This window comes from Panthera leo, chromosome E1, assembly GCF_018350215.1.
Source record: "Panthera leo isolate Ple1 chromosome E1, P.leo_Ple1_pat1.1, whole genome shotgun sequence".
Taxonomy (NCBI): Eukaryota; Metazoa; Chordata; class Mammalia; order Carnivora; family Felidae; genus Panthera; species Panthera leo.
In genome coordinates, this window is record NC_056692.1 from 44,228,712 (window position 1) to 44,253,788 (window position 25,077).

At 38.7% G+C, this 25,077-nt stretch overlaps 1 protein-coding gene across 1 annotated transcript in view; it reads right to left on the minus strand.

Moving 5' to 3' along the window:
- The window catches only part of KANSL1 (KAT8 regulatory NSL complex subunit 1), a 176,348-nt gene extending 151,606 nt beyond the window's left edge, over window positions 1-24,742 (minus strand). Inside the window, exons 1-2 of the mRNA XM_042914893.1 lie at window positions 24,666-24,742; window positions 23,703-23,841 (exon numbers count right to left, since the gene is read on the minus strand). The gene's annotated coding sequence lies outside the window, so the exon portion shown is untranslated. The remainder of the gene's footprint in view (window positions 1-23,702; window positions 23,842-24,665) is intronic.
- Window positions 24,743-25,077: the final 335 nt, after the last annotated feature.

The following is a 25,077-nucleotide window of genomic DNA, read 5'->3' on the forward strand; positions in this document are numbered from 1 at the left end:
GCCTGCTAGAGAGAAGTGTGAGAAAAGCTTCTTCATTCCTAAAAATGAAATGAGAAACAGTTACCTCTTCTTTAGACTGTGCGAAAAATGACACCTCAAACTGCTACAGTCACCCTACAACAAGCCTGAAGATGCCACGATCTTCATCAAAGGGGGCAGAATGGAGAGCTGGCAAGAACTTTTCAGCATGAAGCCATTATATCAAATAATCCTGACCTCTGCAAGTCTACTGGACTTCCAGCTACACAAGAACAATGTAACAACATTTCTTTATTGTTTCAGCCAATTTAAGTTAGGTTTTCTATACCTGAAGTCAAAAAAATCCTAATTAATTTCTCATATTTTAGAGCACCTATATTATATTACTTGGATTATTCATATTGTCATATTATATAAAATGTTATTTATTCCTCAGAAAAGTCCTTTCCTTCTATATACAACTCTGTACCCATCCATGTCTTTATATGTTCTTTCTGCCTAGAAAAAGAGGACCATCCCTTCTCACAACCATTCCTTGTTCATTCTTCTCCCCCAACCCACTGCGACTTATTTTTCCTTCAAGACATGTTCCGCCATTTCATTTACATACCATATTTAACAAGGTAGATAATTGGCCCTATAATAGTTAAAGGCTCTCTATAATTCCTTTGAGGTTGTTTCCATCTATCAGTCTTACCTCTGAAGCTGGTCTGAAAGCCCTAAAAGGCAGGAACTATGGCTATTCCAACTTCAGATTTATAACTCTCACCTGTACAATAAACATATCCCAAGAAGGCACTCTCTAATAACTTCACCATATATATATATATATATATATATATATATATATATATGTATATATACACGTGTATATATATGTATATATATATACATACAAGCCAGATAGTCCTAAACAGAACATTCTATCACAAATTCAGTACTTCATATGTCCAAACTAATCTCAAAAAGACAAGGGATTGTTTTGTTTTGCACTTTAAAAATATTTATTAAAACTAAGGAGAAAGTCCTAAAGCCTAAACCATTTAGTTTCAAAAGAACAGGGGCCCAGTTTCTGTTATTTATTGTTGCATCATTATATCCTGGGGACCTAGTCCAGAGCCTTGCAAAAGGGGGCACTTTGTAAGAATTTGCTGAATAAATGAAGAAAGCTATAGTGTGGTAACTAAGAATATAGGATCCAGGGGTAGCCCTAGATTTTACCTGCCTCCTTGACTTATCAGCTGTGTTACTTTGGGCAAAGTACTAAACTTATAAGCCCCAGTTTCTGCTCTGTAAAAAGGAGATAGTAATGCCTACCTCATAAATTTAACTATTATCGTTATTAGTTAACTAATGAAGCTATTTTCCCAAGTTCAGTAATTGAAGAGGTTAAAATACGAGATAAGGTCAGCACCTCTTCCCTAATTCAAACTTCAAATCCCTATCTACACACTCCAGCAAACAATGTTTTCATTCATAAACTCAAATAACACTATCCATAAAAATACTTTGAGCTCCCCGAGAGCATATTCTAATTCTGAAAAAGATTTACATTCATAAATCCAAAACCACATAAAAAAGTAAAATTCATTTATTCAACAAAAATTTAGTGAGTATCTATTAAGCTCAAGACCCTGTTCCAGATGTCACAAAAATGAACACGTCAATCTATTTAAGACAACATTAAAATTATATCATGAAAGAAACAACTTTAAACTGAAATTGGTGCATGCTCTCATGTTAATATGTTATCAGCTAAATATTCAGTAGAAAGCTAGAATTGAATGAACTGAGCCAATAGTAAGAAATTTAAATCAAAGAATTTTGGATGTAGAAGGAATATGGAAGGTCATCTAGCTAAACCTCCAACTTTTATTAGTGGGAAAACAAGGTAAGGCCAAGAGAGAACAGTTAAGGTTCTACCCTAAGCCCCACAGCAGAAGGACACAATGGGATCAGAGGTCAGTCTCCAATTCTCACTTTCCCACTATATCACCTGCCTTCCAGAGTTACAGTCTCCCAACAGAAACATGCTACTTACTTGACTAATAAGAACTACAAATGTGACAAAGATATTAAGCTCAAACAATAGTACCTATTTCATAGTTTCACAAGTATCAAGATTTAGCCAGATGTCAGTAAAAGAAAATCCTCACACTGATTACAAGAATTGTAAGGCTCAGAAATCAAGATTTTTTTTTCATTAAATGGAGGCCTCAACTCATTCAAAATATATATTCTTATGTATTCAGTCCAGTAGCAACAAACTTACAGTAAGATTAAACAGCTTAAGGCATGTGAAAAACTTTTGTAAATGGCAAAGTAGTGTAAGAATGCATGGCATTCCTTAGTTTCAATCCCACCTAAAAACAAGATAAATCTCTTCTCCATACTAGAGATACAGACTGTCAAATTTACATAAAGAAATTACCTTACCATTTCACCACAGAAGTGGTCCAATAACTCACTGAGAAGAAAAACTAATCTTAGGCAGTAAGTAATAATAATTGTTAGTAATAATAATAACTAAAGTCACAGGTTAACTCTGAAAACACTTCTAAATCTATAAATACTTTATTTAGGGATAACTCAGAAGATAGCAACTGAATATAACTGTACCACTTAAACAAGTCAGGTTCTTTCACACCAGCTACATTAAGATCTAGGTTTTCTCCTCCATGGTACCAGATTTGAAAGTAGCAACACAGGCACTTACTTCCTTCTAATGCATGCAGTTTAATGAAGACTTTATATGAAATATTTTAATAAAGTTTCTCAAGTTGTCAAAAACTACACTGATTATTTAGGTGGATTTTAATTAATTCTGCTGCTTTAAATTTTAATATAGAACATTAAAAAATTCTCAAATAATTAGAATTAACCACAAAAAGTTCATTGACCAAACATAACAAAAGGAGTACTCCAATATTCTGACTTAGCCGACAAGGCAATGTCAAATGAAGCAATCTGTCTAGGACCTAAACACTGTTTCCGATGATAAACTTAAATGTCAGAATTTGCCCAAAATTTTCCAAGAAACTGCCTGGCTTCTTTTCTAAATGAAACATAGAAGTAAACATGCAGAAGAACTTCAAGGCAGCCATGAACAGCCAACTCATGGAGGGCCTGATAAAGAGACTCAGAGGGGGAAAAATGTTCAAAGAGAAAAGGAGACAACAGGTGCACAAGGCAAATGTCACTTAAAAAATTTTTAAGTCCAGGGTGCTTGAGTGGCTCCATCAGTTGAATGACAGACTCTTGATTTCAGTTCAGGTCATGATCTCATGGTTGTGGGATTGAGCCCCAGGTCAGGCTCTGCACTGGACACAGAGCCTGCTTGCGATTCATTCTCTCTCTCTCTCTCTCTCTCTCTCTCTCTCTCTCTCTCTCTCTCTCTATTTCTCTTTCTCTCCCCTCCCCTCTCCCTCTCTTTGCCCCTCCCCCACTCGTGGGTAGGCTCTCTCAATCTCTCTCAAAAACAAAAACAAAAACAAAACTTTAAATCAGTTGCTAAGTCCAAAGTTAAGATGCAACTTCCAAAATCTCGCTCTGATGGCAGAACAAACCTAGGGATTTTGGAGACAGCACACGTGTTCCCTCCATTGGAAAGGCACACCATTCTTGAAAAGGAACATACCTTTTTAAACCACTAATTTCTGGATTCTTGAACCAGGTTTTCATGTACACTATGAGCACAGTGATATAAAATAGGGGGTAACTGAAGCCAATGAATAATCAAGAGAGACACCTTGCTGGAGTGTCAATTTCATCAAAGATTGTAGTAAAATTGCATATACTTTTATTAAAATAAACACAAATATATTATGTAGCAAAATACAAAATTCTCATTTTTTTCAAGATAAAGGAGTCTTCAGAGAAATGTCCTTTTCGTGAGAAGTTGCTCTGGACAACCCTAGACTGAGGGTACTTTAAAGGAAAGTAGGAGAAACAATGCTTTAGATCATTTATGGATAAAGATGTATCCCAAAAAATCCTGAACATAATCCCTCCATAAAGATAATATAACTTGGAGAGATCTTATATAAAAATTGTTATGGATACAATATTATAAATGAGTCCATAAGCTGCTGAGAACATGACTAGAATTCAGGAAATGCTAAAGTCCTTGTCTTATCTCTGTCACTCATTTACTAAGAAATCAAATATAATCTCCTTAACAATAATCTTTTCTCATTTCTGAATTAGACAAAAATAATAAAATACAGTATTTGGTATTTTCAGCCATATTCCAAATTAATTCCCACCATCAAATTTAGACACAAATTTATCTAACAAAACTTGTCCCAAATGAACTAACTTCAACTAGCAGAACAAACAAATTTAATTTAAAAAATAAAACAGCTAAATGAAAGTATAACTTCTGGGAGACCTTGGGTGGCTCAGTCAGTTAAGCATCCAACTTCAGCTCAGGTCATGATTGGTTCATGAGTTCAAGTCCCACATCAGGCTCCCTGCTGTCAGCACAAAATAAAGGTATTTATTTTTATTTATTTTGAAAGAGAGAGAAAGTGCATGTGCTAGCATAAGCAGGAGGATGAGCAGAGGGAGAGAGAGAGAGAGAGAGAGAGAGGGAGAGAGAGAGAGAGAGAGAGAGAGAGAGAGAGAGAGAGAGAGAGGAGAGAGAGAGAGAGAGAGAGAGGAGAGAGAGAACTCCAGGCTCCGCATGCTGTCAGTGCAGAGCTTGATGCAGGGCTCAAACCCACAAATCACAAGATCATGGCCTGAGCCAAAATCAAGAGTTGGATGCTCAAGCAACTGAGCCACCCAGGTACTCCTAAAATAAACATTAAAAAAAAAGGGGGGGGGGGGTTAATGTTTGTTTATTTTTGAGAGAGAGACCGAGAAGAGCATAAGCAGAGGAAGGGGAGAGAGACACAGAATCCGAAGCAGGCTCCAGGCTCATGAGCTGTCAGCACAGAGCCCGACACAGGGCTCAAACCCACAAATCACAAGATCATGACCTGAGCCTAAGTCGGATGCTTAACCAACTGAGCCACTTGGGTGCCCCTAAAATAAACATTTTCTGTAAAAAGTGTATCTTCGTTGCTTCTCAGCCTTTTGGCTAAGATCAAGTGTAAAAAGTGTATCTTCTGTGGTATCAAGAAGAAAAAAATGTTCTGTGTAGGGGAAGGGATTAAACTCACATTTCCTATTATAACTATACTGGCAACATCAAAATGTGGTCTTGCTGGTAATATTTAGCCTAAGTCATTAAATTTTTATAACATGACAACAGTAATACTAGCATTCCTGCCTTGGAGGACTTTCTTTTTCAGTAAAACTGGATATCCCCTTAAAGCCCTAACATTCATTTCCATTCATTCATAAACATTTATTGACTGTCTACCAAATGCCAATCACTGTCGTACCTCTGGAAAAAAAATACTAAGTCACCATCATAAGTTATGTGGTAGCCAAGAAAAACTCCTTCTATTTATTGACATTTTAAATGGTTAAAAATCCAAAGCTAAGAAGTCATAAGCGAACAATTAGCAAAATTTTAGTGCTTTATGCTTCCAACTCCATTCTCTTCTGATCCCTTTTGTGAAGCTTGCCTAAACCACCCCAAGGATGCTAAAATTAGGTATTGTTTAAGGCATAACCAGAATGAGGTAACAGAGTACCCCAAAATAAAACCAAGAGAAGTTAAGGGAACCAAGTAGGAGGCAAGGATCTAAAGTAGTGGACTCAGAACCTCTACCCTGCATGTCTCAAGATAGGCAAAGGTCTAGAAGAGGAAAATTTGTGACCTAATCCAATTGTGCTTAATTCCGCATCCCCCTTTTCATTCTCGAATATTTGTGGCTGCCCTGGGGGGATGCTTTTAGTTCTGACTGCCATGGATTCAAAACACATCATTTCTTAAACATTAGTTATGTTAACTATTATCTCCATTCTACTAATTAGGCAATTAGAATTTGCTACCGCTAAATGAATGTCCAAAGTTAAGCCAGAATTATTTCAAGATGAAGTCAAGAACACATCTCAACTCACATGATAAGGCTGTTATTACCCTGATGCCTAAAGCAGAAAAAGACATAAAAAGAAAAACAAACAAAATCAAAAAAAACAAAAACCACACTTCAGACCGATATCCCTTGTGGATATAGATGTAAAAATCCTCAACAAAACACTAGCAAATGAATCCAGCAACATCTAAACAGGACAGTACACCTTTGCTAAGTGTGACTAATCCTAGGAATTCAAGGTTGGTCTATAACCTGAAAGTCAATTATGTAATACATTATACTAATAAAGGATTAAAACCACACGATCACTCAGTTGATGCAGAAAAAGCATTTGACAAAATCCAATACCCTTGCATGATAAAAACACACAAGAAACCAAGAACTGAAAACTTCCTCAACCTGACAAAAGGTACCTATGAAAAAACCACATCTAACATCACAGTTAATGGAGAAAGACTGAATACTTTCTAAGATCAAGGACAAAACAAGGATGTCAGCTCTCACCACTTTCATTCAACACTGTACTGCAGATTTTAGCCAGGGCAATTAGGCAAGAAAAATAAATAAAAAGCATTCAAGTTACAAAGGAAAAAGTAAAATTAATCTATTTGTACATAACATAATACTGTATATAAAAAATCCTTAAGGAACCCACAGGTAAACTATTAGAGCTAGAAAACAACTCCATCAATAGTATAAGATGTAAGACCACTATACAAATATCAGTTGTATTTCAATACACTAATAATGAACAATTTGAAAATGAAATAAAAAACAATTATCTACAATAGCATCAAAAAGAATAAAATACTTAGAAATAAATGTATAAAATTTGCACTCTGAAAATGACAAAAATTGTCAAAAGAAGTGAAAGAAGTCCTAATTAAGTGGAAAGACATCCCATGTTCATGGATTGGAAGATATAACATTATTAAGCTGGCAGTTACCCCCTAAATTGATCTATAGATTCAAATCAATCCCAGAATACCCAAAATAATCTTGAAAAGGAAGAATGAAGTTGGAGGACTCACACTTCCTGATTCCAAAATCTAACTCAATGCCATAGAAATCAAGACAGTGTGGTACCAGCATAAGGACAGACATATAGATCAATGAAGTATTGTTGACAGTCCAGAAAAAAGACCTCACATTCATAGTCAATTGGTTTTTGACAAGAGCGCCACAATAATTCAAAAGGGAATGGGGGGTAGTCTTTTCAGCAAACAGTGCAGGGATAACTGGATATTCACATGCAGTGGAATGAAGCTGGACCCCTAGCTCACACCTTACACAAAAATTAACTCAAAATGGATCATAGACCTAAATTTAAAAGCTAAAATCATAAAATTCCTAGGAGAAAACAAGGGTAAAATCTTCATTTTTAGATTCAGCACTAAAGTACAGTAACAAGAAAAAACATGTAGTTTGGACTTCATGAGAATTATACATTTTGTGCATTAAAGGACCCCATCAAGGGGCGCCTGGGTGGCTTGGTCAGTTAAGCGTCCGACTTCAGCTCAGGTCATGATCTCACAGTCCGTGAGTTCAAGCCCCGCGTCGGGCTCTGTGCTGACAGCTCAGAGCCTGGAGCCTGTTTCGGATTCTGTGTCTCCCTCTCTCTCTGCCCCTCCCCTGTTCATGCTCTGTCTCTCTCTGTCTCAAAAATAAATAAACGTTAAAAAAAAAAAATTTTTTTTAAATAAAAAAAAAAATAAAGGACCCCATCAAGAAAGTGAAAACATAACCCACAGAATAGGAAACAATATCTGAAAATCATATGTGACAAAGGACTTATTTCCAGAATATATGAAGAAATCTTATAACTCAACAATAAAAAAGACAATCCAGTTTTTAAAAAGGGCAGGGATGCCTAGGTGGCTCAGTCAGTTAAGCATCTGACTGACTCCTGATTTCGGCTCAGGTTGTAGTCTCACCGTTCATGAGTCTGAGCCCCATGTCAGACTTTGCTCTAATAGCGCAGAGCCTGCCTAGGATTCTCTCTCTCCTTCTCTCTCTGCCAATCCTCTCCCCCCTCCAAATAAATAAATAAACTTTAAAAAAAGGGGGGGGGAGTTTTGACAGAAATAGACATTTCTCCAGAGATCTACAAATAGCCAATAAACACATGAAAACATCTCATCATCATTAGTCATCAGGAAAATAAGTTCAAAGCCATGAGCTACTACTTTACATCTACTAGTATGGCTATAATCAAAATGACAGACAGTTAATAATGTTGACAAGGGGAGTGCCTGGGTGGCTCAGTCAGTTAAGCATCTGACTTTAGCTCAGGTCATGATCTCACAGTCCATGAGTTCAAGGCCCGTGTCGGGCTCGGTGCTGACAGCTCAGAGCCTAGAGCCTGCTTCAGACTCTGTGTCTCCCTTTGTCTCTCTCTCTGCCCCTCCCCCAGTTGCGCTCACATTCTCTCTCTCTCTCTCTCAAAAATAAATAAACCTAAAAAAAAAAAAAACGTTGACAAGGATGTGAAGAAATTTGTAGGTGTGAATGTAGAAGGGTGTATCTACCTTGGAAAAGTTTGGTGGTTCCTCAAAAGTTAAACAGAGTTACCATATAACCTAGCAATTCTACTCCTAGGTATAGACTCAAAAGAGGTGTCCAAACAAAAACTTATACAAGAATGTTTATAGCGGCATTATTCATAATAGCCAAGAGACAGAAACAACCCAAAAGCCCACCAATCGATTAACAATAAGCAAAATGAGGCATATCCATACAATGGAATATTATTTAGCCATAAAAATAAATGAGTAAAGTATTGATCTATGCTACCACATAGATGAACCTTGAAAACATGCTAAGTGAAAGAAGCCAGCCACAAAAGAACACAAACTGTAGGATTTTATTTATATGAATGTCCAATATAGGCAAATTACAGACACAGAAAGTAGCTTAGTGATTGTCAGGGGCTGAGGGACAAAAGGGAATAGGGAGTGACTGCTAATAGATATAGGGTTTCTTTCTGGGGAGTTGAAAATGTTCTAAAATTAGAACGGTGCATCTGTGACAGATGCACAAGCATGTGAATACACTAAAAGAAAACAACTGTACATTTTAAATGGGTAAATTTTATATGTGAAGCGTCTTTCAATAAAGCTGTAAAAACAAAAATGGATGGAGCCAAGTAATACTTAATTTCTAAACAATTTCACTTTCAAAAAAAAAAAAATGCTGAACCGCTTGCAAAAATGTCAAGAGAAGGCAAGCCATACTTATTTTTCCCTCTTAAGAGATTACCTCAGAGCACCAATTTGCCTTCATGTTACAGTTGCAAACTCATTACCAGCAATATACATAAGAAAAAAATGAGGTTCCCATCAAACCTGACTTACTCTAAATAATACGAGAGTGAAAAGAGGAAGACCCAACATGTCAGCAATACAATCAGTCATCTATAGGAAAACACAAACTAGAACCTCAATGAGTGAAGAGTTTAAGGAACACAAAATCCTATTACTGGAAAAGTCATCTTCAATGAGATAGGATTGGAACGTATTGATATTTTAAAAGCTCAAAACAAAAGCAACAATATTATACTCTGCCCTAAAAATTTTATAACAGATGGTTGGCAAGGCTTCTACATGGGTAGTTCAAGAAGAAAAAATTTGGCATTGTCATCCCCAGCACTATTTGGAATATAAATAAGATACCCTGATCCACAGATCCAGGATCTGAGAGGAAGAGTATATGTTGAGCAGGAAAGTATGCTGATCAGTCAACTCATTTCCAAGCCAGGTTAATCATCTGTCCCCCTCCCGCCCCCCATAAATCAACAATTCTTTTTTGTTTGTATATGCTCCAGTATACATGTGTTTAGCATATAAGTCTATCCCCAGCAATCGTCAGACTGATTAAATGAATGCTGAACTGGCATTCAAGTTCTAGCTCTGCCACTAGGTACCTATGTGACTTTGGGGAAATGGCAGCACCGCTCTCTGTCTTGATGTAGAAAACAACAGAGCTAGACTAGTTAAATCAAGGTTTCTTTTAAAAAATTTTTTTTAATGTTTATTTATTTTTTGAGAGGGATAGAGACAGAGTGTGAGTGGGGGAGGGGCAGGTGGAAAAGGAGACAGAATTCGGAGCAGCCTCCAGGCTCTGAGCAAGCTGTCAGCACAGAGCCTGACGCTGGGCTTGAACTCACAAACTGCGAGATCATGACCTTAGCCAAAGTTGGACGCTCAACCAACCGACCCACCCAGGCGCCCCAAGATTTCTTTTTAACTCTAACACTCAATGATTCAGAAACCCGAAAACTACAAAAATAACAATAATGTGGGGTTCAACAATCTATGTGTTTAACAACACAAAACTTCTTTGGGAGGGAACTGATAGAAAATTTTAAGTAACACAATAATGCTTTCCCAAAAATAATTAGAACCTACAACATATACAAATAACAAAACTTGGTTCTAAATTATAATCAGGAACAGACATATTATGACCCACTAGGAACAGAGATACAAAGCACACTAAACCAACATTCTGTAGAGTGAGGGAAAATTTTAAATGTTTATATTGAATACATTTACCTCCCTGCCTCCTCTCCTTTCTGCCCAGCCCCTTCTTGTCCTAAACACATTCATAAAAAAAATGTGCTTATCAAAAAAAATGTATTATATGGTTCCCTATTTTTGGCAAAAAAAAAAATGTAGACTTTAGATAAAATTAACATTAAGAAGCAAATGCGTAATACAAAACAAAGAGATGGACTTTACAATACTGTCCTGAACACAAGGGATTAAAAAATTAGGAGCTCAACCCCAATTTTTTAGAAATGTTTCTATTTTGAATCGCTAACTAGTCTGGGGGTGGGGAAGGGGAGGAAAGGGGCTAGTGGAAGAAGGAAAAAACAACTTACTCAGAATAGAAGGACAAAAAGTGAGGAAAAGCAACAAAAGATGATAAACTGTAGCTGAGCAGGAGCACTAAGACATACAGAGGCAAAACAATTAAAATCTTGCAAGAAAATGCAAAGCCACAAAGAGGTGGTTTAAATATATGAGAAACAATATGCCAAATAAAGACTGGATGGGTCACTTGATAAATAGGGTATAGACAGTGATAAAAGCAAAACAGCTGATAACTTTAATTTGCTTCACTATTTATTTACTAAGGAAGTTTTGAGGGAAAAAACCCTATTCCTAAATTACTCTTTAAGACATATAAATAACTGATAGCCTATCAAATTCATCATTAGAAAAACCAGATGCTTCCAAACTAATATATCAGATGTTAGGTAGTCATGGAATCCCAAAGCATCCTCTGCATTTTAAAACAATGTAAGTATAAAATTATAAAACTGCAGGGAAGAACTTAACTGGCCAATAGTCATGAGAGGAGTGACCTCCTATCAGCACCAGAAAGATGGAATCCAGACCTGTTTCCTTTATCGACATTTATCCAGCCCCTTCCTCAACTCCTGGCATATTTAGGCACTCAAAATATATTTGCAGAACAAAAATGAACAGAAACATGCCATCAATATAACTCCCATGTACTCAAGAGAAGGGCGCTGGCTGCGAGCTTCAAATTGACCGAGCTGGCAAACTGCTAACAGGGGATGGGACCAGAAGACACATCAGCATGAATAACCTTCTGAGGAAAAGACATCACAGCTTCTAAAAGAGGAAATCACACCATACCAGTCTACCCAAATTCTCTGAGAAGAAAGTAAGCATGTGAATATAATTCATGTGGGCTTTTATAAAAGTCTTGACAAGATTCTAAGTAAAAGGTCATTTTTTTTAAGCCTGAGTGACTCCAAAATTGTGAATATTTACCATAGATAGGTTGTGATCTAGACAGAATATTATGGGTAGATGCTGAGGCACCTCCCCAAACGAAGAAGTATAAGCACAAGACTGATCGTAGGTAGCATTTTTGGAAATGCTATATGTGATATTTTAATGAATTATATTCAAGACATGAGGAAATTCCCCATTTTGCAGATGGAATGACGAGCTCCCTGATAGTGAAATAATACAGAGCTGTAAAAATAAGGGAACGGAGAGGCGGAAAGGAGTTTTAAGTGTATCAAATGAGAAACATTTGCAAAAAACTGGGATTTATTTTCAGCTTAGAGAATACTTTGGCAAGCCTGAAAGTTGTCCAAATATCTAAAAGATCTGTCCAGCAGAAGAGAAACTAGAGCTGCAGTTCCTGTGTCGACAAAATTGGGCCCAAAGTGGAAACTGCAGAAGGAGCACATTTCAACTCAACATAAGGTCAAGCTTTCTGACCATCAGACCTAACTAAAAAGGTGATTCTTACCCTGAATTACCTCTAAGAGCCCCGTGAGATAGAGGAAGCTAAGATACCACAGGCCAGAGAACAGCAGGTATTATTACAGCATGGACAAATGGAAAGTAAGGCACCTACAGGGAAAAAACCTAAGTTGTCCCCAAAGAATTCACGGCTTCCAGTCAAAAAAATGAATTTTTGAATAATTATAGAATGTTCCCCTAAAGATACTGTGATGTTCTGTGCAAAGGCGGAGGAAGGGATGGGGAGGGGTTGTTAAGGAAAAGACTAAAAACAGAACATATTTTCCTATCTTTCTAGCAAATAATAATTTGGCTATATCTCAAAATGTAGTTCTGACTGGTTACCATAAATCCGGAAAGGCAAAGCAATGCTAACAAGGATCCAAAGTGTAAACAGAATGACTAAGAGGCTGAAGGAGGTTTCACCAGAGATTACACCTTAAAATCAATCATCTTCAACGGAGAAACATGAAAGCCAAGGGCACTATGACCAAAATCTGAAAATGTATCAATATGGCAAATATACTAATTTATTCACCAGATCTCAGTACAATAAACTAAGCTTTTAAACTTCAAAAGGTAGTCTTTTTGTCCACAATAAATAAAAAGAAATGTGTGGAATGTGTTATCACCAAGAGGGATTTAGGGTTAAGAATACTCAAGAAGTGCATAAACTTATGTATATTAAGTCCATTCTGGGGTCCTACAGGATACAAGTGGTACCTTAAGTGAGGCCCTAAATCTCTGGGGTTAATGGCTTATAAGGTAACAATGCCTCACCTCAAAACATGTCTTGGTGACAGAATAACTGGCTAATGACCTCTGTCTAACAGACTCAGTGAGGTCTGTTGCTATAGTTCCTTTCATTCTTTTATTTATATGTGTTTTTATATTTTTCTTTATCTTTTATACATTTAGAATCCTTACATAGCTCTATATACTGAATTTTTCATTTATCACACACTCAACATTCTAAGACATTAAAAGTTTTCAAAAACACTGTTTTATGGTTGTATAATCATCCATCCTTAAATATGCCATAATGTACCGATTAATTTCACTGCTCATTCAAGTTTATTCTCAGTCCTCCCCAGTATAAATAGTGCTACAATGAATACCTTTGTTCACAAATCTTTCTGTATATCTCTATTTTTCTCCCTCTTAAGGTAAATTCCTAGTAGAATAACTAAGTTAAAGGACACCTTTAGGTTTTTCGATACATGTTGCCAAAATACCTTCCAGAAAAATTGGGCCCAATGCACACTTCACTAGCAGTTTTGGAGACTGCCCCTTTACTACTATTGACAACATAGTTCAATTGCCAATTTGATAGGTTAAAAAAAAAAACAAAACTCTATGGGGCACCTGGCTGGCTCAGTGAGTAGAGTTGTGCCTCTAGTCTTGGGGGTCATGAGTTTGAGCCCCACAGTGGGGGTAGAGTTTACTCAAAAAAAAAAAAAAAAAAAAAAGTGTATCATTTTAATCTGCATTCCTTTGATTACTTCAGAATAAATATGTTTCTCATATGCCTCTTGGCAGTTGTATTTCTTCCTTGTGAACTCTGACTAATTCTTTGTCAGTAAGGCTTTTCTTACTTTCCTTTGGCATAACAAACTTTGAAAACTGGTGATGCAGTCACATATCAGTGACTTCGGCTCCCCCTGCTGGCCAAAAAATTACTACATGATCAAAACCTAGATACAGGCTACAACCACAGTTGACCCTTGACCAAGAGTTTGAAGTTCGAGAATCCATTTATACATAGACTGCCTTCAATAAATATACTGGACAGACTGTACATTATCTTTTCATTTTTGATGTCTACTATTAATAATATATGTAACACCTGCAGTATTTTGTCATATAAGACAATATTGACATAGATACTGACAGATACATGATTCATCTTATAAAGAGACAATGTAAACTGATAATACTGATACAGTAAAGTACTGTAAATGTAAATGTATTTTCTCTTATGATCTTCTTAATAACATTGTATTTTCCCTGGCTTACCTTACTCTAAGAATGCAGTACAGAATACATGTAACATAGAAAATACATGTTAATGAACTGTTCATGTTATTGGTAAGGCTCCAGTCAACAGTAGGCTATTAATAAATTGTGGGGGAGTCAAAAGTTATATGTGGATCTTTGTACAGGGTTGGCGCCCCTAAGTCCTGCATTGTTCAAGAGTCAAACATATAAGCTTGTCCATATTCTGGATTGTTGCTAAAAACACAGTTTTTATACAGTGATAAAACAGTTCTGTGTCTAAACTCAACAGAGCACTGATGAAAAAGGAGGGAGGGGACACCTGATCACTAATAAAGAATTCTAATCAGTTCACTACCAAATACACTACGTGGTTGGAATATCACAAGCCTAAATAATATTCATTTTCCTATAGTTTATTCTAATAATGTGAAAACATTCTAGTTACCAGGTGACACTGGCTTGTCGGCAAATTGATCTCTTTTTCAAAAGCAAAACTAAGAAAACAAAAACACCTATGTCCAATTCAATGGAAATTTAAAACAAAAACTTCCTTGCAATTCTTATTCCAAGTTACTCAGCTGCTTACACTCAACAAGCTGGGTCCTACATCTCCAAAGGGTAAGGCCAGGGCTGGCGAATGTATGTGACTAACTCAGCTTTTTGATTGATACCCTCCTAAAGAAGTACTTCAACGGGGCAATGTAGTCCTTAGACCATCCGTTCAACATACACTCACTCACCAAGTGCCATAAAAAGCAAGCTGTGATAGTAAGAGACAAGACTCAAGCCCTACTCTCAAAGGACTTGGAAGCTAGATGGGTGTGAGAAGTAAACCTACAATCACCGTACAACAGAAGTGCCAGCTATGTGCACACACACACCCAAAGGCAATGCCTGGGGACACAGGAAGCTATCAGTGTCAGCTACTATGCTGTTACTGTTATTATCATCACTGTTATTAAAGAACTGGGAGAACTAAGTCTCTACAACAGGGCAGAAGTCACTTTAAACAGAAGCAACTGCTTATGTAAAGGCCCAGGGGCAAAGGTGCAGTAAGATGCACAGAAAGAACTGCAAGCAATTCAGCACCATTGAGTTCAGGGTGCTCAGAAAGGAGACAGATGATCTGGCAGGGGCCAGATCACCAGGGCCTGGATGCTTGGCAAAAGCATTTGAATTCTACCTAGATCAGGCATATGATGAGATGATGAGATCGATATTTTATAAGGATCACACTGGCGGCAACTTGGAAGATGGAAGGCAGTCAAGTAGAATGATCATAAGGTGACAGAGGTCATGCAGGCAAAGGGTGACAATGGTCTGAACTCAGGAGAGAGAAGTGGAGGAGACTAAGAAAACATTGTGAGCTAGGATCTCAAGAACATGGTGACCATTATGCCACAAGGAGGAATCCTGACTTGGGTGACTGGGTGAATGATGGTACCACTCACAGGGACACGAAAATGGGAAGAGGTTGGACCAGGGGGGAGTAGTTGATTAGGTCTTTTTTTTTTTTTTTTTTTTTTAAAGTAGGCCCCACGCCCAGCCAGAGCCCAATGCAGGGCTTGAACTCACAACCCTGAGATCAAGACCTGAGTTGAGATCAAGAGTCAGACCCTTAACCAAGTGAGCCACTCAGGTGCCCCTGATTAGGTCATTTGGAAGTGAACGTGGGACAGCCAAGTAGAGATGTCCAGGAGGCAGCTGCGTGTAGGGGATCAGAGATAAGAAGACCATTTAGATCTAGAAAAAACACATTTGCAAATCATCACTATATGGATGGTGAATGACACAAAAACTGCGCTTGAAATGTCCCCGAGAAAATGCATAGGGTAAGAGGAGAGAGGGCCAAGCTAAGGCAAACAGTGATGCGAAAGAAGAAAAGAGTCCACAAAGAAAACAGAGCAGCCAGAGATGACAATGGTCCAGAAAGAGGCTGAAGTCACATCATCTGTACTTTACTCTGTGTCAAGCACCCCTCCATGTGCTTTCCATGTATTGACTCATTTCCTCCTCACAACAGTCCTCTGAGGGAGGTGCTATTATTTTTATTATTTTTCCCATTTTTCAGACGAGGTACCTGAGGCACAGAGACATTAAATAATTTTTTCAAGGTAATACAATAAGTGGAAGAGCTGAGATCTGAATCTAGGATTCTGGATCCAGAGTCCATGTCCTGTACCACTCTTCTACACTGCTTCTCAGAAATGAAGACAAGAGGCCAGGAGGGACCACCACCACCACAACCAGGGGGGACAATCCACAGCGTCAGAGACCACAAGGAGGTCTCAGAAGATGGTCGAAAGGGAGCCTCTGAATTTGGCAACAGAGATGAACACGTAAGGGAACTCACAGGTAGAATCTAGCCAAGAACCAATGGTTATAGTGTAGGGTTTTGTATTCTTAAAAAGTAAGAGACTTGAATGTATTTATAAGCTGAAGAACAGGAGCCGACAGGGCACGGGAGGCTGAAAATTGGTTGGGGAAAGAGACGACTGACAGCCAGAGGTCCCTACAAGGAGGAAGAAAACAGCTCAAGCGGCCAGAGGGGTGGGCCTAGCATGGAAAGAGGCAAAGACAGACACAGGGACAGTGGACCCGAGAGGGCTTCTTCCCTGATAGGCTTTGTGTGCTCTCTGACCCAAGAGACAAAGTCACTGGGGGAAGGGCGATTTCCTTTATAAGCAAGGCAGCTAGCTGTCTGACTTCCAAAGAAGCCCCCACAGTAAGATGCTTCCAGAATGATAATGTTAATTAAAATGTTTTATTTGATTCTTTTAGCCCTGTTTCCACTCTCATCTGGCTGCCTCACTTATCAAATTACAATCTAGGCGGAAACATTTCACAAGATGATTTCTAAGGAAGAAAAAAATCCAGCAAAAACTTAAATCACTAGGCTGTCCAGAATAAAAAGATAATTTTTTTAAAAGATAGTATTTTTCAATCTCTTCAAGTCAAGTACCTGCATAATTTTTTGAGCTTCCAGAGTTACGATGGCTACTCTTTGTCCTCCAGAGCAAACCAGTCAACAAGGCCCAGCACTGCTCTCCTACGCTCTACCTGACTTTTCTCCCCAACTCCAGCCCCTACTTCTGGTGGTCTGCCTAGGCCTCATCAGCACTCTCTGGCCTGGATGAATGGCTCTTCCTCCCATAGTCCAAACAATTACCCAACACTATGAACTCCTTCTCTTCAGGGTAGGGAGATAGGAGAAGGAATTTAGGAACCAGCCTCTGATGACAACTCACGAAGCAATTTCATAATATGTATTTATCCAGAACAGTCCCAGAGCACCGTAAAAATCTGATAAAAGCAATGGATGCTTCCTCTCCATAAAATGCACAAAAGCAAAACCAGGCTGCCAAAAACTCGTCACTCTTCATATATTTTATCTATAGCAAAATCCTTCCAGCTATCACTAAAGATCTATTTACTTTTCCTTGGCAAATAATTTATATAAGCTTAGTTTGCCAGTATCCCAGCCTACTACAGAAAGAAAGCATTAAAATAGCGGGGAGAGCTGCTGGAGGCTAGAACAAGAACAAGGACAATAACTGCCTGACACTAAGGTAGGAGGTCATGAAAGTAGATGACAATAGACAAAAGAATATAGAAAATAACCCAAGAGCGGGATGCCCCGCTGGCTCAGCCAGAAGAGCATGCAACTCCTGATTTCAGGGTCATGAGTTCAAACCCCACGTTGGGTGTAGAGATTACTTAAAATAAAAAATAAAATAAAATTTGAAAAAGAATAACCCCCCCCCAAAAAAAAAAAGAAAGAAAAAGAATAACCCCAGAGTATGTAATACATACACACCAGTCCACTCATACAGTATATTTTTTTGGTCTCTAAAGGCACATTATATTTTAGCCCAGTACAGTAACTGCTAGGCATAGTGAGGATGTTTCATAATTCTGGATTATTATTAAAAGATATAATTTTGTTCAAGGTGCTTACTTTAAGGAGGCAGAGAAGCATGTAACACCTTTAGAAAAATTTTCACCTCAATGTTAACTTTTTAAGTCTTAGCACTAGACGTTTCAGGAGAAGGAAATCATTAAACAAAGGTGCATACAGGCCAGTGGTGAAAAGTAAGGTTTAAAAACAAAACAGGTTGGCAGCAGCTAGATCATCAGAGGTCTATATCCTACGTTAAAAAGTTTGAACTTTACCCTAATGGCAAATAGGAGAGGAATGGAAGCAGAGGACTAACCAAATCAGTCAAGCCACAGGAGGAACTTGCTCAAGGTCTTGCTATTTCTGGGGGGACCCATTCTGTCTACCCAAAAATGACAGTTTGAAGCCAAATGTTAGAGGATAACCACGCCAGCTTCTTCAAATATGGCATCTGATTGCATAGAAAACACACAGTGAGGAGGCTGTTAATTCCACATTACTGGGTATCCTTAGCTCCCAAACACCTAGAGACAGACACATGGGCCTAAGGAAATCCCAAATATCAATTTCCACAAAGGATGAGACATGGAGAGCAAGACTGTAGTCTTGACCTTAATTTTGCAAATCAGAATTTTACTCAGTTTAAAAAAAAATAATCTAACCTTGTAAAATTTTGATTTTATATAAACCTAAAGTTTCAATGGTAACAAAAATCTATACATAATAAAGATAAATCCATGAGAAGCCTAAGGAAATAATCTACTTCTTTAAATCATGTTCCCAATTTGCACCAAAATTTTCATTTCCCATGTATAGATAGGTGTTGAGGGTCTGAGGGTCTGTCACCCATGATGAGGGACGAAAGTCTGTGGGGCTGACAAGGCTACTGGATGTTGTTATGGGTTGAACTGTGTGCCCCCAAAAGAGATTTTGGACTCCTGATGCCCACTACAGCAAAACTGGAGATAGGGTCTTTACAGAAGTGATCAAGTTAAAATGAGGCCATTGGGGTGGGCCTTAATCCAGTATGATTGTTATCCTTTTTAAAAGGAGAAATTTTAAACACAAAGACATGCACACAGGGAGAACTCTGTATAAAGACTGAAGTCATGTGGCCACAAGCCAAGGAACTACCAGAAGCTAGAAGAGGCCTGAACAGATCCTGCCCTAGTACCTTCAGAGGGAGCACGTACATCCCTGCCCTCAGACTTCTAGCCTCCAGAACTGAGACACAATACATTTCTGTTGTTTAAGCCACTTAATTTGTGGCACTTTGTTATGGCAGCCCTAGCAAACAGATGTCATAAAGAAAATTAGCAGCTCATGTTTAGTGAGCACACACCAAGTGTTTTTCTAAGAATTTTGCAACAGCAAACTCTTAGTTCTTCTGAAGTCCACCCTGGGATCTAGATACTGTAATTATACCCTTTATACAGATGAGGACACCAAGGCTCTAAGAGGTAAAGGAACTTGCCCAACATCAGCGAGAGCCCCCACTCTTACCACCAGGCTATAAGGAACTATTATTAATAATAATTATTGTAATAACAGTAGTAGTTCACTAAGTCAGATACCATGGCCTTTATAGCTATGATATACACAGCAATGTTAATATTATTTCCAATACAAAGAAAGACTCTGAATCTCAGAGAGGTTAAGAAATTGCCTAAGATCACACAGCCAGGAACATGATAGTGTATCTAACTACCAACATGAAGGAGTAAACAAAGAAAATCTTTTTACTAAAACTTTAAGAGCAAGTAAAACGTGTAAAGGCCTGACCTTCCAATTCAATACTAGAAATATACATCTATAAGCTGAAAATTCTTCAAGATCTCAGGAGAATATGTGTCCTAGATGACAGTACCCTTTGTGTATATATATCCCTTCAGCCACTGTTCAAAGGCCATCTGCTCTCTCAGCTGTGGCCCTGGCTGTTTCTCTGACTTCCAGACACAGGACGAGAAGAGATGTAAAACTGAGATACTGTTTTTGAAGGATTTTGTAAATTTTGCATTAAATTTCTTATTTTGATACAAACATCAGAAAGTATAAAAAATATAGTACAGTAGGAAGTCTCCTTCTCACCCTGTGCTCTACCTGCCCAGTTTCTAGACTTAACAGGTAACCAAAGTCACCATTTTGTTTATTCTTCTAAAGTTTTTTTAAGGGCTTACACACCGAGACAATACAAATTTTCTTTTCTCCTTTTTTCTCCTCCAAAACACATAAAGGGTAATATAGCACACATGCTATTCTGCATCTTGCTTTGATCACTTAACTATGTATCTTGGGAGACCATTCCATATCATATTGAATTATATTTTAGTTCTGCCCTTTGGTCAAGAATACTTTAATGTTTATTTATGTTTGAGACAGAGAGAGACAGAGCATGAGCAGGGAAGGGGCAGAGAGAGAGGGAGACACAGAATGTGAAGCAGGCTCCAGGCTCTGAGCTGTCAACACAGAGCCCAATGTGGGGCTGGAACTCACGGAGTGTGAGATCATGACCTGAGCTGAAGTCAGATGCTTAACCGACTGAGCCATCCAGGCGCCCCTGGTCAAGAATACTTTTTACTTGCTTCCATCATAGTTCAATCACAATTCAAACACAAGGCAACCAGCAGTCCGTAAAGCAACCTGAGGCAAGTGATGGTGGTGTCATAGCATATGCCAGGGCCCATACAGCTCTTCTCCCAGCCCCTCATCTTTTCTTTGCTCTTTTCTCCAACTTGCCCATTTTTCCTCCCCCTCCTCTCCATTCCTTTCCCATCTCACCCATGTCCCAACCCTGACCACTGGACCTAGGAACATCAAACATCATCCATAGTGCTTAGTCATGGCTAGCAGTGAAAAAGCTGTAGATCCCTGATATATACAAAGGGGTACATAATCTCCATGGGAATTTTTTTTTTTTTTAACATTTATTTATCTTAGAGAGAGAGAGAGAGAGAGAGACAGAGCGCAAGTGGGGGAGGGGCAGGGAGAGAGACACACACACACACACAGAATCCGAAGCAGGCTCCAGGCTCTGAGGTGTCAGCACAGAGCCCGACATGGGGCTCAAACCCTCAAGCCATGAGATCATGACCTGAGCCGAAGTCAGACGCCCAAGTGACTGAGCCACCAGGCGCCCCATTTTTTTTTTTTAAGTTTATTTAAGTTTATTTATTTTGAGAAACAGAGAGCATGTGCACGAGCTGGAGAGGGGCAGAGAGGGAGAAAGAGAGAGAGAGAGAATCCCAAGCAGGCTCCCAGCTATCAGCACAGAGCCTGAGTTGGGACTTGATCCCACAAACAGTGAGATCATGACCTGAGCCGAAAAAAAGAGCTGGCCACCCAATCAACTGAGCCACCCAGGCACCACTCCATAGTAATTTCTAATTAACAACAGTGCCTTAACCGCCTTGAGGAGTTTTTGTTTGGCATTCTTTTCCTTTTGTTATCTTTCCTTTGGTACTTTGGTTTGTGAAAAGGGTGCATATTGGCGCTATTTTCTAAATGCATGGAAACAAGCACATACTCAGGTCTAACATGTAAGTAATGCCTGATATAACTGGAGTTCATTCTGAAATATGACAATCAGAAACAAAATACATGAGCTATAAGAAACAAACATTTTGTTTCCAAAGTATACATTTTAATTAGCCGACCATTTTTTTTTTTTTTTTTTTTACTTAAAAATAAGCAGCTGTAATCTGAAAATATATCTCAGAAACATTTTAAGGACATTCACACAAAAGAGAGAGTTCCCTCTCCCTTTTTTATTTTCTATCCTTCAAATTCAATGTCATCCTCTTCTTCCCAAAAGCTGCCCTTTTTTTCCTGCCCAGATCAAACACTATAGCTTTCAAGATGGTTTGTTTTTGTTTTGTTTTAAGTAATAAAAGGAATAGGAGAATGTTAGCAAACAAATTTGTTTAGACTCAAAAGAGGTCTTCCAGTGATCAAAGAACTGGTGAGGGACATAAGATTAAGGCAGCCACACAGTAGGTAACAGGTGGTAAGTCACACAGAATGGAACGCTCACTTCCATTCTGTTTGCCTGCCAAGCCAGAGGCCTTTCGTACAACTTCAGAGGTTGCTGTGGGACTATATTGTAACCCACCAGGTTCAGCGATTTAGAGTTAACATTTTAAACATCATATACATCTTCAAAACCAGGCCTCTAAGTACCTAATAGCTTAGTTAAAACTAAGGTGACTGTAAAATAAAATCTGATATATTGGGTCTCAATTTCCTTAGGTTTCTAGAGAACTGGTACCCATTCATAGCCCCTTGCCTACTTCCTGAAGATAATAGGGGCCACCAGGTCCTGGCACTAAACACTCGGTGCCAAAGAAAAATACTCTTGTACAAGGTCCTCTAATTCTCATGGGTTCAGGACTGCTGGCTGGATTCCCCATGCAACCCCTCCAACTCTACAAAGAGAATGGCTGGCAACAGTGTCACTTTGGCTTCCTTTATACTAATATAAGCACTCATTATCCAACAATAGCAGCTGGAACATAAATGAAGATGAGAATTCAGTCTACATTGACCTAAAGATTTCCCTCAGTCTAAATATTTAGTTACACAGACCGCATTATTCTCTGATTTGTCCACTGCATTAACTTGGAATTCCACAGGGGAGACCACCACACAATAGTCTCAACTACTCAACTAGGATCTAGCTCCAAAGGAAGGCAAGCTGTGCCACCTGGTAAAGCTGGCAGAGGGTATCCATCATTCCTTACCTTTCTCTCTCCATCATTCCTCCCATTTTCCTCCCTACATATGTCTTAAGCTTTACCCTCTGTATAGTCCTAACGCAAAGTCCTTTGACCACCTACGTACAAGAGAGAGAAGGAACCAAGAGACTGGAGGACCATGATTATCAATGAGGGCTTTTTCATCTCAAGATCATCTAGCCACACCGCCCAAGAAACTTATCTTGTGAGATGAAACTCGACACAAAGTGCTACCCGTTTGAGAAAAATAGTGTAAATTCAAATGCACAGGACCAGGGGGCAGTAGGAGAACCCTCCAACAGAGTACGGGTAAACCAACAGGTCTTAGAAGGTTCTCATCTACTTACTATATGAAGTTTCAGAGTAAACAAATGGTTAATGACACATCTTTTGTAACACATGAATCAGCTACAGATTTGCAACAGTGGGACACACCCTAGTACCTATGACTCTAAAGTACCTGTTTGAAAGTAGACCTGGGTGTTTGACTGTCAATCCCTCCTATGAGATTGGAACAGAATTTTTACAACTGTGTGTCGGTTGTCATGATTTAAAGTTAAAAAGTAAACACATCATTATAATGGAAGTTAATCTGAGAACTTCCCTAATACTTTAACACCAATAATCAAGAACAGTCAGTAGCCAAAGTAAGGAGTAACTAATCAGTCCTGGAAGCACACACAATAGGAGTTCTGGAAGGGAAAGGAGTGTCAGACAAGAGGGCTGAAGAGCTGCAAATTCAAGGATTTTAGAATATTCTCAATTCTAAAGAAAAAAAAAATAAAATGAGAACTTTAATTTTAAAAACAACACATCTTACCTTGAGAGGCATCCAAAGAGCAGTCATAGTGTCAGAAGAGTTCAGACAATACTCAGAAATGAGCAAGAAGGGAATCTCTGTAGTCCCTCAGCCACCAAGTATGAGCAGGTAGGAAAATTTTTTGCTTCAAGAAGGTAATCTGAAAGAGAGGACTTTCAGTGAGACTAAAAACTAATCAAGAAGAAGCCAACAGTTTAAGCTATCTGGACAGAAATTCAAAGTACTATTTGCCTCACCATCCTAAAAAGATGTACAAAACACAGTCCGCTTAGAAAAGGGCAAATGTGTGTATGTATATCTCCATCTATATGCAGAAATGTATTTTACATAAAATGTGGATTAAATGTGTAACACTTTAGATAACATAAAATTGCTTATCAAATAAATAATCGGAAAACCAAAAACCCAGATGAAAAAATGATTATCCAGGGTACTTCAAAAACACTATTGAAAAGTGATTTGTTAACGGACCATCTAAAAAGACCCTTGCCACATTTAATTTTATTCAATAAATTAAAACCTCTCTGATCATCCTGATGGTCCTAAATTTTATGAAATTTAAGTTTCAGAGCCCATTCTACATGAAAAATCTATTCTTGACTTAAGTGCTCCAAGCAAATAAAAGGCCCTTCTTTCCTAGGGATCTTTAAAAGCAGACCAAACAACTTAATTTTGAGGATGGGGAGCAGGCAAGTTTATGTGGAGGAAGGAAGATCGATTAAATGACCTCTTGTCGGATCCTTGTTCAAGTCCTAGGCCTGGATGAAAATTCCAGCTTAACCAGTTACTGTTTCGCTTAAAATGGAGGCTTGCCCGAGCAGGGACAAAAAAAAAAAAAAAAAAACACCAAAAAAAAAAAACCAAAAACAAAAAAACCCCAGCACCCCCACCCCGCAAAAATAAATTTTGAAAAATCAAAGGCTACAGTACCCTGATTTCTTAAGAAAAATTAAAAATAAAAACCTCTGGAGTAGATTTGTTCTTGCTATGCGCTTGTCACTTCTGCTTCGAAGACTTGGCATCACTTTCCTCACCGCTCATCGGATTTGGGGGGAGGGCGGAGTCGGGGCGGGGGGGGGGGGGGAGTTTGACTCTTGACCCAAGTCTCAGGAGGGTTTAATAGCCCCTCCAAGATCCTCACCGCAAAAGCCAAGGGGAGAAGAGAAAGGGGAGAGCCCGAGTTCCCACCCCTCCCCCCACCTTGGACCCTAGTCCCAAACCTAGCCCCCCCACCTTCCCGCTGAGGGGCGACTCCTTCGGCCCCATCCCCATTGTTAGGGTGGGGGCGAGTGGGGGAGTGGGCTCAGGGCAGGGGCGCCGGCGGCCGTTGCCCCGGCTTGCTTCAGGAGGGGCGGCCCGCGGGATGCAGCTTCCC